Source organism: Triticum aestivum, chromosome 5A (assembly GCF_018294505.1).
Source record: "Triticum aestivum cultivar Chinese Spring chromosome 5A, IWGSC CS RefSeq v2.1, whole genome shotgun sequence".
Lineage (NCBI taxonomy): Eukaryota > Viridiplantae > Streptophyta > Magnoliopsida > Poales > Poaceae > Triticum > Triticum aestivum.
Genome location: NC_057806.1, coordinates 282782958 through 282796189, shown reverse-complemented (window position 1 = coordinate 282796189; position 13232 = coordinate 282782958).

Below are 13232 nucleotides of genomic sequence, written 5' to 3'. Positions count from 1 at the left end.
GCCTTACATCATTGGGAAATAATATATAGTGTTGAGCACCATGTCTAAGTAGATATTACAGCGGGGAGAAGAGGTGTTACACGGCTGCACAAAGGGGGATAAAGTTGGTGATGATGGTTGTGAAGTTGTTGGTGTAGATTGCGGTCATGATGATGGCCCCGGTGGTGTTCTGGCGCCACCGGGAGAGAGGGGGAGAGAGCCCCCCTTCTCCTTCTTCTTCCTTCACCTTCCCCCTAGATGGGAGAAGGGTTTCCCCTCTAGTCCTTGGCTTCCATGGCAGCGGAGGGGTGGGAGCCCCTCCGAGATTGGATCTCTCTCTCTGTTTCCTTCTGTTTCTGCGCTCCCAGATTCTGGTCTTTCACCGTTTCTTAAATTCCCGGAGATCAGTAACTCCGATTGGGCTGAAACTTTTACACGATTTTTATCCGGATATTGGATTTATTGCGGCGAAAGAAGGGCACCAAGCGCATTACAAAGTGGCCACAAGGACCAGGGGTGCTCCCTCCGTCCTTGTGGGCCCCTCGGGCATCATCTCACATTGATTCTTTTTCCCAATAATCACATATGTTCCAAAAAAATCTCCGTAAGTTTCTATCCCGTTCGGACTCTGTTTGATATGGATTTTCTACGAAACAAAAAACATGCAACAAAGAGGAACTGGCACTGGGCACTGGATCAATATGTTAGTCCCAAAAAATAGTATAAAAAGTTGCCAAAAGTATATAAAAGTTGTAGAATATTTGCATGAAACAATCAAAAATTATAGATACAACGGAGACGTATCAGCATCCCCAAGCTTAATTCCTGCTCGTCCTCGAGTAGGTAAATGATAAAAAAGATAATTTTTGATGTGGAATGCTACCTAGCATAATCTTGATCATATAATCTAATCATGGCATGAATATTAAGACACGAGTGATTTAAAGCAATAGTCTATCATTTGACATTAAGGCATTAATACTTCAAGCATACTAATGAAGAAATCATGTATTTTCAAAATAACATGGCCAAAGAAAGTTATCCCAAAAAATCATATAGTCTGGCTATGCTCCATCTTCATCACACAAAGTATTTCATCATGCACAACCCCAATGACAAGCCAAGCAATTGTTTCATACTTTAATGTTCTCAATCCCTTTCAACTTTCACGCAATACATGAGCGTGAGCCATGTATATAGCACTATAGGTGGAATAGATTATGATGGTGGAGGTTGTGTGGAGAAGAAAAAAGGAAGAAATTCTCACATCGACGCGGCTAATCAACAGGCTATGGAGATGCCCATCAATTGATGTCAATGTGAGGAGTAGGGATTGCCATGCAACGGATGCACCAAAGCTATAAGTGTATGAGAGCTCAAACTGAAAACTAAGTGGGTGTGCATCTGACTTGCTTGCTCATGAATACCTCGGGCATTTGAGGAAGCCCATCATCGGAATATACAAGCCAAGTTCTATAATGAAAATTCCCACTAGTATATGAAAGTGACAACATAGGAGACTCTCTCTATGTAGAACATGGTATTACTTTGAAGCACAAGTGTGGTAAAAGGATAGTAGCATTGCCCCTTCTCTCTTTTTCTCTCATTTTTTGTTTTTTTGGGCTCTCTCTTTTTTTGGCCTCTTTTTTATTTTATTATTATTATTTTTCATCCGGAGTCTCATCCCGACTTGTGGGGGAACCATAGTCTCCATCATCCTCTCCTCACTGGAACAATGCTCTAATAATGATGATCATCACACTTTTATTTACTTACAACTCAATGTTACAACTCGATATCTAGAACAAAGTATGACTCTATGTGAATGCCTCGGGCAGTTTACCAGGATGTGCAATGATCTAGCATAGCAAAGATATCAAAAAACAGACAAGCCATGGAAATATCATGCTAGCTATCTTACGATCATGCAAATCAATACGATAATGAACGCTCAAGTCATGTATATGATGATGATGGAAGTTGCATGGCAATATATCTCGGAATGGCTATGCAAATGCCATGATAGGTAGGTATGGTGGCTGCCTTGAGGAAGATATAAGGAGGCTTAGTGTGATAGAGCATATCATATCACGGAGTTTGGATGCACTAGCGAAGTTTGCACCAACTCTCGGGGTGACAAAGGGTAATGCACAGTACCGAAGAGGCTAGCAATGATGGAAGGGTGAGAGTGCGTATAATCCATGGACTCAACATTAGTCATAAAGAACTCACATACTTATTGCAGAAGTCTATTAGATATCGAAACAAAGTACTACGTGCATGCTCCTAGGGGGATAGATTTGTAGGAAAAGACCATCGTTCGTCCCCGACCACCACTCATAAGGAAGACAATCAAAAAATAAATCATGCTCCGACTTCATCACATAACAGTTCACCATACGTGCATGCTACGGGAATCAGAAACCTTAACACAAGTATTTCTACCAATCCACAATTACCCACTAGAATGACTCTAATATCACCATCTTTATATCGAAAAACTATTGCAAGGAATCAAATATATCAAATTCAGTGATCTACAAGTTTTATGTAGGATTTTATGACTAACCATGTGAATGACCAATTCCCGCCAACTCTCTAAATAGATATAAGTGAAGCAAGAGAGTTTCATTCTTTCTACAAAAGATATGCCCACTCTCTAACAAATATAAGTGAAGCAAAAGAGCATTCTACAAATGGCAGTTTTCTATGTGTAGAGAAACAGGCAATCCAAACATCAAATGATATAAGTGAAGCACATGAAGCATTCTATAAAGACATACTCAAAAGATATAAGTGAAGTGCAAAGAGCATTCTATAAATCAACCAAGGACTATCTCATATCAGCATGGTGAATTATTAAAATAAAAATAAAAAGCACATGACACTCCAAGATTTACGCATATCATGTGATGAATAAAAATATAGCTCCAAGTAAAATTACCGATGATCATTAGAAGAAAGAGGGGATGCCTTCCGGGGCATCCCCAAGCTTAATTTCTTGGGAGTCCTTGAATATTACCTTGGGGTGCCTCGGGCACCCCCAAGCTTGGGCTCTTGCCACTCCTTATTCCTTCATCCATCGTGATCTTACCCAAAACATGAAAACGTCAATCACACATAACTTAACAAAACCCCCGTGAGATCCGTTAGTATAATAAAACAAATCACCACTTCAAGTACTATTGCAAACTCATTCGTATTTTACTTTTGCATTGTAGCTACTATATTATAACTTCTCTATGGCTTATAGCACCGATAAAATCGATAGTTTCATCAAAACTAGCAAAACAATGCATCAAAAAAAGAATCTGTCTTAAACAGGAAAGTTTGTAGTAATCTGAACGTCAACCATACTTTTGTAACTCCAACAATTCTGAAAAATTAGGAAAAAATAAACAAAATTGTATATAAGTACTATGCAAAAAGTTTCAGAAGAGTTTGAATTTCCAGTAAAAACTGTAAAATCACGCACTACAGCCAAAGTTTCTGTTTTTGCACCGCACAAATCAAACAAGCAATCTAATCATCCTAAAGGCAAATCTTGGCACATTATTTTTATAATACAATGGAATTGTACAAGGGGATAATTATTTTTGTGAGAATCTTCAAGAAAAATCATACATTGTTCCCATGAGCATGAACATAAGTGTTCAAGGTCAACCCTCACTTCTCCAATGCATAATTTCCAATGCTTCTCTTTTGTGAAAAAGTTTTAAGTTCCCCTCTATATTTTTTTTAAACTTTATAAAAGCAGTCAACAGAAATAAATGACTCTCTAAAACTTCTGGATTGTCTCCCTGGCAGCACTTTCTTTAAAGCCATTAAGCTAGGCATAAGGTGCTCAAGTAATGGATCCGCCTGGATCCCAAGGTATATCAAAGCCACTTTTGATTAACAATGATTTGGCATTTAGTAATGAGCACAAAGAAACATAAGTCATGCAATGAATAAGTCTAACTCTCTTCCTATGCATCGGCATGTCATACAAGAACAATTCATGCACATCAAGTAAAGGCCAATACATAGCATAAGTAGTTTCTTGCAATTTTATCGTGCTGGAAACATAGAGAGGTGGAGATGTAATTCCTCTCTCATAATAATTGCAAGTAGGAGCAGCAAGCACATGCATATTAAATTCATCAAAATTATCATGTGCAACGGTAAAAGGCAACCCATCAATATAATCCTTAATAAGAACAAACTTCTCCGATATAGTGTAGTTTGGAGAATTCAAAAAGATAATAAGACTATCATGTATGGGTGCAATAGCAACAATTTCATTCTTAACATAAGGAACTATAGCAAGTTCATCTCCATAAGCATAATTCATGTTGGCATCTTGGCCACAAGCATAGCAATTATCAAGTTCATCAAAAAGGGATATTTCAAATGAATCAACGGGATCATAGCAACTATCATAGCATTCATCCTTCTGTAAGAACGAAGGGACATTAAACAATGTATGAGTTGGAGGGTAACTCTCATTAGAAGGTGGGCTCGGGTAGCTAATCCGCTCTTCCTGCTTTTGTTCTTCACTCTCCTCTCATCTTTTTCATCTAATGAGCTCACAATTTCAGCAATTTCTTCTTCCATAGTTTCCTGCAAATTTTTAGTCTCCTCTTGGACAGCGGAGGAGTCCTCAATATATGCATCAATATCGGCATTTTATTCATAATTCTCATAACAATATTTAAGTATAGCAAAATTTTCAGGTCTGTAAACAACATCATAAAGATTTTCACACTTTTTAAACAAAGATTCAATTTCATAAGCACCCTTAAAAGCAATGAATTCTTCTATTCATTCCACGTCATAGTAATCATATATACCATTAGCATAAGAAGCCAAGGTTTCATTATCATTAAATTTGCATGAAAAGGGAAGGTGTGGAGCCTTCATCCTAGAGCAACAAGTATAATCATATCTCAAGCATAGTTGTCGAGCATACCAATGCAACATACGAAATTTGATCCCATAATAGTTTCCCTTTTTGAGTCAAGCGATAATCCCTAAACTATTCACATTGATCCAACGTGTCTCCCATCATATAATTGAATGGGGTTTTCTCCGGATTATTAAAGTAGTGCATAATATCTTTCACATAATGAGCATCGAGGGTTTTAGGAGGTTCACCATCTCCATGAGTAGCAAGTACACCTATTTTTTGGTATTTCATGTTCCATATTGAAAATTAAAGATAGATAACAACTTAGAACAACAAATAAAATCGATTTAGTGATAAAGCAAACAAGCACACACGAGAATATTCACCCCACACTATTCGTTCCTTGGCAACGGCACCAGAAAAAGGTCTTGATAACCCACAAGTATAGGGGATCAAATGTAGCCTCTTTCGATAAGTAAGAGTGTCGAACCCAACGAGGAGATAAAGGTAGAACAAATATTTCCTCAAGTTCTATCGACCACCGATACAACTCTACGCATGCTTAACGTTTGCTTTATCTAGAACAAGTATGAAACTACAAGTACTTTGTATGTGTTGTAGGATAGGTTTGCAAGATAATAAAGAGAACATAAATAAAAACTAGGGGCTGTTTAGATAAAGACACAACTAATTTAGTTTTAGTAGAGAGCTTTTTGTCACAAGAAAGTTATTTGTCCCTAGGCAATCGATAACTAGACCGGTAATCATTATTGCAATTTTATACGAGGGAGAGGCATAAGCTAACATACTTTCTCTTCTTGGATCATATGCACTTATGATTGGAACTCTAGTAAGCATCCGCAACTACTAAAGATCATTAAGGCAAAACCCAAACATAGCATTAAATTATCAAGTACTCTTTATTCCCATACGCCATAACCCACTCATCCGTGTTTGTGTTTCTATCACTCACACTACTGGAGGTTGCTGCTAACGCGACACTATGATTAGAGACCCTTCGAATTGCAAACGGTGGTGTATAATAACCATCAAAAAGGTGAAAAACTTTGCGATGGGGGATGCATCAAACACGGTTCAGATTTTAGTTGCGTGTGCGATGCAGGGCATACGGTTCAGCTCAATTAACTGTTTGCGATGAGGAGGAACAAAATAAACGAGCAGCCAAATGAAGGTGTGTGTGTGATATACAGCATACGATTGACTCGGATGAACGGTTTGTGATTAGGAAACACAAAAGAAACGGGCAGCCAGATGAAGGTGTGTGCGATATACGGCATGCGGTTCACTCGGATGAATTGTTTGCGTTGAGACAAGAGAAAAGAAACGGTTCAATATAACAAGGTGTGTGTGATACGCCGCAAACAGGTCTATAATCATAAATGTGTGCGAAGATCAATAATAACACAGACGATTGCTTCTAATTCATCCGTTTGGGATTGGTGAATTCATCACTGACAGGTTCCCTAGTGTGATCCGTGTTTATCTGATCATCATCTACTTCTTATGCTAGCTCGATGTTCCTTCTATGCTAAGTTTCCATTAATTGATGGCGTTTTATGAACACGCCACCGTTTCCCACCACCCAGCGATATCGCGCATAGGTGGCGCGTGAAGCACGGGGGCGACAAGCGCAGCCTATAGCACATCCACCTTTTCCAAGCATGCCAACCCACCAAACCGTCGCCTCTGCCATCAACCTCGTCGACGAGGAAAACGAGCAGGCGCCACGACCCATTGAGGCCGAGGCGCTCCCTGACAATGCGATGGATGACACCGTGATGTGTGTCATCAGAGGATTGAGAAGACCTTTGGCGCATGGCGGTTGAGCGCCGCGGATCAAGATAGGCATGTCAGCAACGACAGGCTGCAGCTCACTGCACAACATGATCGATGGCGCGCCGTAGAGCAAGCTAGGCGCGTCCGCGCCGATAGGCTGCAGCTCGCCGCACAGCAAGACCGTTGGAGCGCCGCAAAGTGAGAGGCGCGGCACGCCACACAGCAAGAGTGGATCCATCGGCGCTTGCCTGCTGTCGACACGGCGTCTCAGCTGGGTACACGTCCCGTCAGTACCCCCATTCCTCGCCAGGAGTGGGCAGAGGCCCTCAGCGCCGGACTTGCACCAGAGGCCGGCCGCGCCGTACTTGCATTGTACGCCCACTCCGCCGTTCACATGGGTGCCATCGTTTGCCTTGTCCGCGGCCCGCTGGATGCCAACGCGCTGGTCCGTAGGCTCGACCGCCTCCTTGGCCCAGGTGTCCACCTAGGCGCAGTAGAGGAACATGGCCGTCGCATCCTCGAGCTGGTGATCTCCGATGAAATAGCCAACTTGGAGCTTGATAATCCCCAAGTGCAGGGAATCATTGTAGCAATTACCAAAGGTGGACGTGATAAGTATGGAGTGTCGAACCCACAAGGAGCTAAAGGTAAGATCAATATTCTCTCTAGTCCTATCTGCCACTGATATGACTCTACGTACACCGAACGTTTGCTTCCAACTAGAAACGAGAAATAAAACTACGTTGTGGGTATGAAGAGGATAAATTTGCATGGTATCGGAGAGATAAAATATAAAAGTAGGTGATGTTATCATAAAGTTAGAATATATTACTAAATATTATAAATAGCGAGTGTGGAATAATGGTGGATCGGTGTCCGGAATTGTCTTAGGCAATTGTTAACAAGATCGGTAGTCGTCATTGCAATTTCATATGAGGGAGAGGCATAAGCTAACATACTTTCTCTTCTTGGATCATATGCACTTATGATTGGAACTCTAGCAAGCATCCTCAACTACTAAAGATGATTAAGGTAAAACTCAACCATAGCATTAAAGCATCACGTCCCCTTTATCCCATACGCAACAAACCCCTTACTCGGGTTTATGCTTCTGTCACTCAAGCAACCCACTATAAGTGAATCATGAACGTATTGCAACACCCTATAGCGAGAATCCCTCACGCTTGCACGAATCGGAGGGCACAATAGGACAGCACCAAAATAAAACATACAACTCATACCAATCTAGGTCATCAATCAACCCAAAGACAAAGGATATCTACTCAAAACATCATAGGACGGCAACACATCATTGGATCATAATATGTGGCATAAAGCACCATGTTAAAGTAGGGATTACAGCAGGGTGCGGGAGAGTTGACCGCGTAAAAGAGATGAGGATGGTGATGATGATGGTGATGTTGATGAAGACGATCACCGTGGCGATGATTCCCTTCCAGATGGCACTCCGGCGCCACCGAGAGAGAGAAGAGGTTCCCCCCCTTGTGCTTCCTCCTCCATGGCCTCCCCCTGGATGAGGAGAGGTTCTCCCTCTAGTCCTTGGCCTTCATGGTGATGATGGCCCCTCCGGGATCCTCCTCCATAGCCTCCGATGATGATGGCCCCCTCCGGCAGGGTGCCAGAGAGGGCCTAGATTGATTTCTTGTGGCTACAGAAGCTTGCGGCGGCGGAACTTCTGATCTAGGTTAATTTCTGGAGGTTTCTATATATATAAGAGGTTTTGGCATCGAGAACAAGTCAGGGGGGTCTCCGGGCTGTCCACGAGGTAGGGTGGCATGCCCAGGGGGGTGGGCGCGCCTCCCACCCTCGTGGGCAGCCCGGGACTCTTCTGGTGCAACTCTTTTACTGCATGGCCTTCTTCTGGTCCAAAAATAAGCTTCGTCAAGTTTTAGGTCAATTGGACTCCATTTGGTTTTTCTTTTCTACGATACTCTAAAACAAGGAAAAAACAGTAACTGGAACTGGGCTCTAGGTTAATAGGTTAGTCCCAAAAACCATATAAAATAGCATATAAATGCATATAAAACATCCAAGGTTGATAATATAATAGCATGAATACTTCATAAATTATAGATACGTTGGAGACGTATCAGAGCTCAAGATCACGCTCCAGATGTATCGCGAGCGTGTCGACCGCTTGGACGAACACCTACACGAGTTCAGGCAGAGCCAAGAGCTACCGTAGGCAAGGGATGGTGGTCATGGTCTCATGGACGCATTTTATTTTGAAAAGTCGTTTCGACGTGGATAGCTATGTATTCACAGCAATCATAGTATTGCTCTGTTTATTGCTCTATTTCAATGTGTGTAATCTGTTTTTCATTCTTATATGTTCTGTTTGAATGTGTGTGTATACGCTTTCCATTTTGTATATGTGGATGATAACAGCTAGATTCAAATTAGTATACAAAAATAGATAGAAAATGGAATTCGTAATATATATATATATTAATTGTTCATTAGTTCATCACATAATATATATATATAATATCATCACATATACGTGATGATACTTAACAACTAGGTACAATGCATAAAATTTAAAACGAACTATACTAAAACTAATAATCCCTCCTGGGGCCACTATTCCGGCAGCCCCTCGCCAGCAGCTCCTTGGTGCACGGCGTCTTCTCGGTGCGGAGGCAGTACTCCACCTCCTTCGCCTTGCAGCTCTTGACGTACTGATCTGCCTCTTGCTGGCGGATGCATGCGGCCGATCTTGCCATTTTGTTGGGCGCCCAGCGGAGCTCCTCGTCGGTGCCATGTTGGAGCTTATCGGCCCACCTCCACGCAGCGACGAGGCGCCCAGCGCCTATGACCTTCCTCGCAAAGTACCCGTCTTCATACACCTCCTCGGCAGGACGACGCGCCCGCCCCCAAAGCTCTGCCGCCTCCTTTTCTAGGGGGCATCACATGCTTCACAGGCCGCCTGGTACCTGGCTTCCTCCTCCGCCATCTCCTTCTTGAACTCCACTTGCCTGGCTTTCTCAGCCGGCGACATCGACTTCCACAGACAAAGATTGTATTGGCCCCAAAACCAATCCAAAGTTGGGGGTCCGAAGCAACCTCGTCAGGCGGCGCGTAGGGGTCCTCGTCGTTGCTAATCGAGTGAGCGTCCTCGGGGGGCCGTGACTCCTCGTCGGCGCGTGGGCAAGACCGGCAGTGCCACAGCAGAGATTTGAGAGAGAGAGAGGGCGAGCAAGGGGAGGATGTAGATGAGAATGCATGGGGGACGATGTGAGCAAGGTAGTATTTATTGGCAGCCGGAATCTAGATCGACGGGGACAGTACACACGTCGGTCGCCGGAATTTACGAGTACTATAGTTTGAATTACACATGATTCCCGCAGCAAAATCTGTGTGTGAACATAATACCCAAAATTCGTGTGTGAACATAATAGCTGACAGTTTCCAATGCAGAATCGTGTCTGATTAATGATCCTCGCCACTCACCTACCAAACCTCGAGCCGCGAGATAGAGTGCCCATCGTGTGGGGACCGGTTGTCTTGCCAGATATTTACATTTTATTTTTTGAACAGAAGATATGTATATCGTCTGATGATTTTTTAACTCGCACAGAAGTACACAAAAATATGATTTTTCAAACCATTATGGTTAGGTGTTGCATGTAGATGTAGTTCAAATTTGAATTACGGTAATTAAATGGTTATAAAATCACTTAAATGTCTTTAAAAGGTCAAATGATCCCCGAAATTTTCCAAATGTTCACATGACAGTTGTATTAGTGCACGTTAAAAGAAAAAAAAATTGAAGGCCGTAAGAGGAAGCTATCTCCTGTTCGTTATCAAACATGCATTGTTCCCTCTCGGAACCATGAACCTTCTAGTGAGTTGCTCCGGTTTTTGAGGGGTGTGTGCCCAAACTTTCATCAAACATGCCAATTTTTTACCACATCATCTTGGTGGCATGGCATTAAATCAAGCAAGGTTTCATGGTTTTCTGATCATTTTTTTTAATTTTTTGGAATTAAAATGACATGGCACTCCATGCATACGTATGCATGTGTCCATGTCGTGAGATCAATATGTTTGAAAATTCCTTCTAATTGACTGCACATGGAATTAACTCGCACACAAGTACACAAAAATATGATTTTTCAAACCGTTTTCCTTAGGCGTTGCATGTAGATGTAGTTCAAATTTGAATTATGGTCATTAATGAAGGAAATATGCCCTAGAGGCAATAATAAAGTTATTATTTATTTCCTTATATCATGATAAATGTTTATTATTCATGCTAGAATTGTATTAACCGGAAACATAATACATGTGTGAATACATAGACAAACAGAGTGTCACTAGTATGCCTCTACTTGACTAGCTCGTTGATCAAAGATGGTTATTGTGATGCCCCGAGACCGATGCTCGAGAAGGCTTCCTTATATTCCGGGTTTCGCCGTGTGTTTCATTTGTGCTTGCCCTTTTATTTTTTTGCATTGCATCATGTCATCATGCCATCATCTCTTAAATCTTTTGCATCTCAACTAAATAAATCGTATGGATCTTCGATTCATTTAAATCGACGGAAGGATGACTTATCTTTATAATATATCCTCCTGATATTAGTGGAGCTATTATAAAATAATCCATTCTTATGGAATCACCTAAAACACACTTGCAAATTTCCCCATGCCTTTGTTATCTCGCTGCTTGACCTCGAACCTTGTCCGTAAATTCTTTCGTCATTTTCCGGAGCTCCACCAAAAATCCGAATAGTTTTGGACTCTTCATTACCTTGAACTTATTCAAACCATTTGAATTAAATTCAAATGGATTTGAATCCAGATATTTCAATCATGCCACTTTTATTTTCTGGATTGAGCTTATTTCTTTGCGAGTCCGGGCAAGTAATCCCCATGCCCAAATTCTTGTCCATTCTTTGCTTCCTTTCTCTCTTTTCCTTCTTTGTCCTTTTCTGTTTTTTTTCAGAGAAGTTAAAGACAAGAGAGAAAGAGAGAAGGGAGTCTGCAGTCCAATTTGGCTCAAGGCCCACTCCCGATCAAACCCTAGCCTTCCTGAGTCGCTACTCCCTCTTTCCCTTGTTCCCTCACCGCCGCCAGGAGCCATCTCCTCGATCCCCATCTCCCTCCAGCACTCTGCTTGAAACCCCCTCCTCTCGCTCTCTTCCTCACGCACCAGGGAGGAGCCCCGAGCCCTCACACTCTGCCCTCGCACGCGAGCTCAACCTCGACCCGCCGAGCGCCTCTTCCACTTGCACCTCGTCGCGCCTCCCTCGGCCGTCGCTCCAGCTGCTCGCCTCGCGCCTCTATGCTACCGTCTCGCCATGGCGCCCGGACCGGCTCCCGCGCGCTCGGCTCCTCTTGCCGTCCGCTGCTCCGCCTCCCTCTGGTCGTGCACCTCCCTTCCCGAGGTCCTCCTCGAGCTACCTCGTCGCCCGAGGCAGTGGCTCCCCGCATCCGGTCGCTGCCAGAGTCCATGACCATCGCCATGATTTCCTCCTCTGCTCGCGAGCCATGCTTCGCTGCCGCGCCTCCCTGACCTTGCTGCCTCCGCGGGGCACCGGCAGCACATCCACCTCACCGTCCTATGCCGCTCTGTCCCTGCGCCACCCGGTGACCCCGTCGTCACTCCGACCGGCGAGTCCAGGCCGCCGAGCTCTTCGTCTTGCTGTTGCTCCACCATCGACCTCTTGTTGCTGCAGGACCATCCTCACCGGGCGCTGTGGGCATGCTGTCTCTTCTCTCTCAAGGTCGAAAGGATGCCCGTTACAAGAAACACCAAGTACCACGATGGTCCTCCAAGAGTTTGGGTTCGACAAGTTTTATGACGCTATTGTACAACTATGTTACCGAGACCGGCAAGACCGACTGAACGAAACCGCCAAGTACCTCTATGAACGGATGCGTCAAGGACGCTTTGGAAATCGCCAAGTACACCACCGACAAGATCACACGGATGCTCGAAAGAGTGCTGAACGAAACACCAAGTACCACGACGACCATCGGCATGCACCCCTACACCGCATCGGAACGCCGAGTTTTCCTCTTCGGATGTGTGTACGACTATCAGGGCCAAAAGACCCGTACACCATTATCGTCTCCAAAGAACCGTGTAACGGAATCGACAAGTTCGACTATGACTCGTGTACGTCTACGCGGGATTCCTCGGACGCCAAGTTCAATGATGCGTCAAGTCCCTCGCTGTGATCCCGAACATCTACGGAAAATTGTGCAACTCAGAACGTGATCGACTACCACCGCCCAGATCACGAGTACCTCTACCGTCGTCATGTACCCCTACTTCCACTACCGAACGTCCCGAGAACGTCTACTTACCCTACACCGCTTTGAACTTGAACCCCTCCGATAACGCACGCTTCGAAGGTATAACCCCGAGACGACCGTCCGAGAACGTTTGCATGTGTTGTATGAGATGCACCCATTGTCTGCACTGTGTCCGAGTTGTCACTTGCTCGATCCTCCTCTTTTGCCGCTAACCCATGGGGACCCGATATCCGGGAACACCCCACCATCCTTGCATGACACGCTCCTGTCACTTTTCCTTT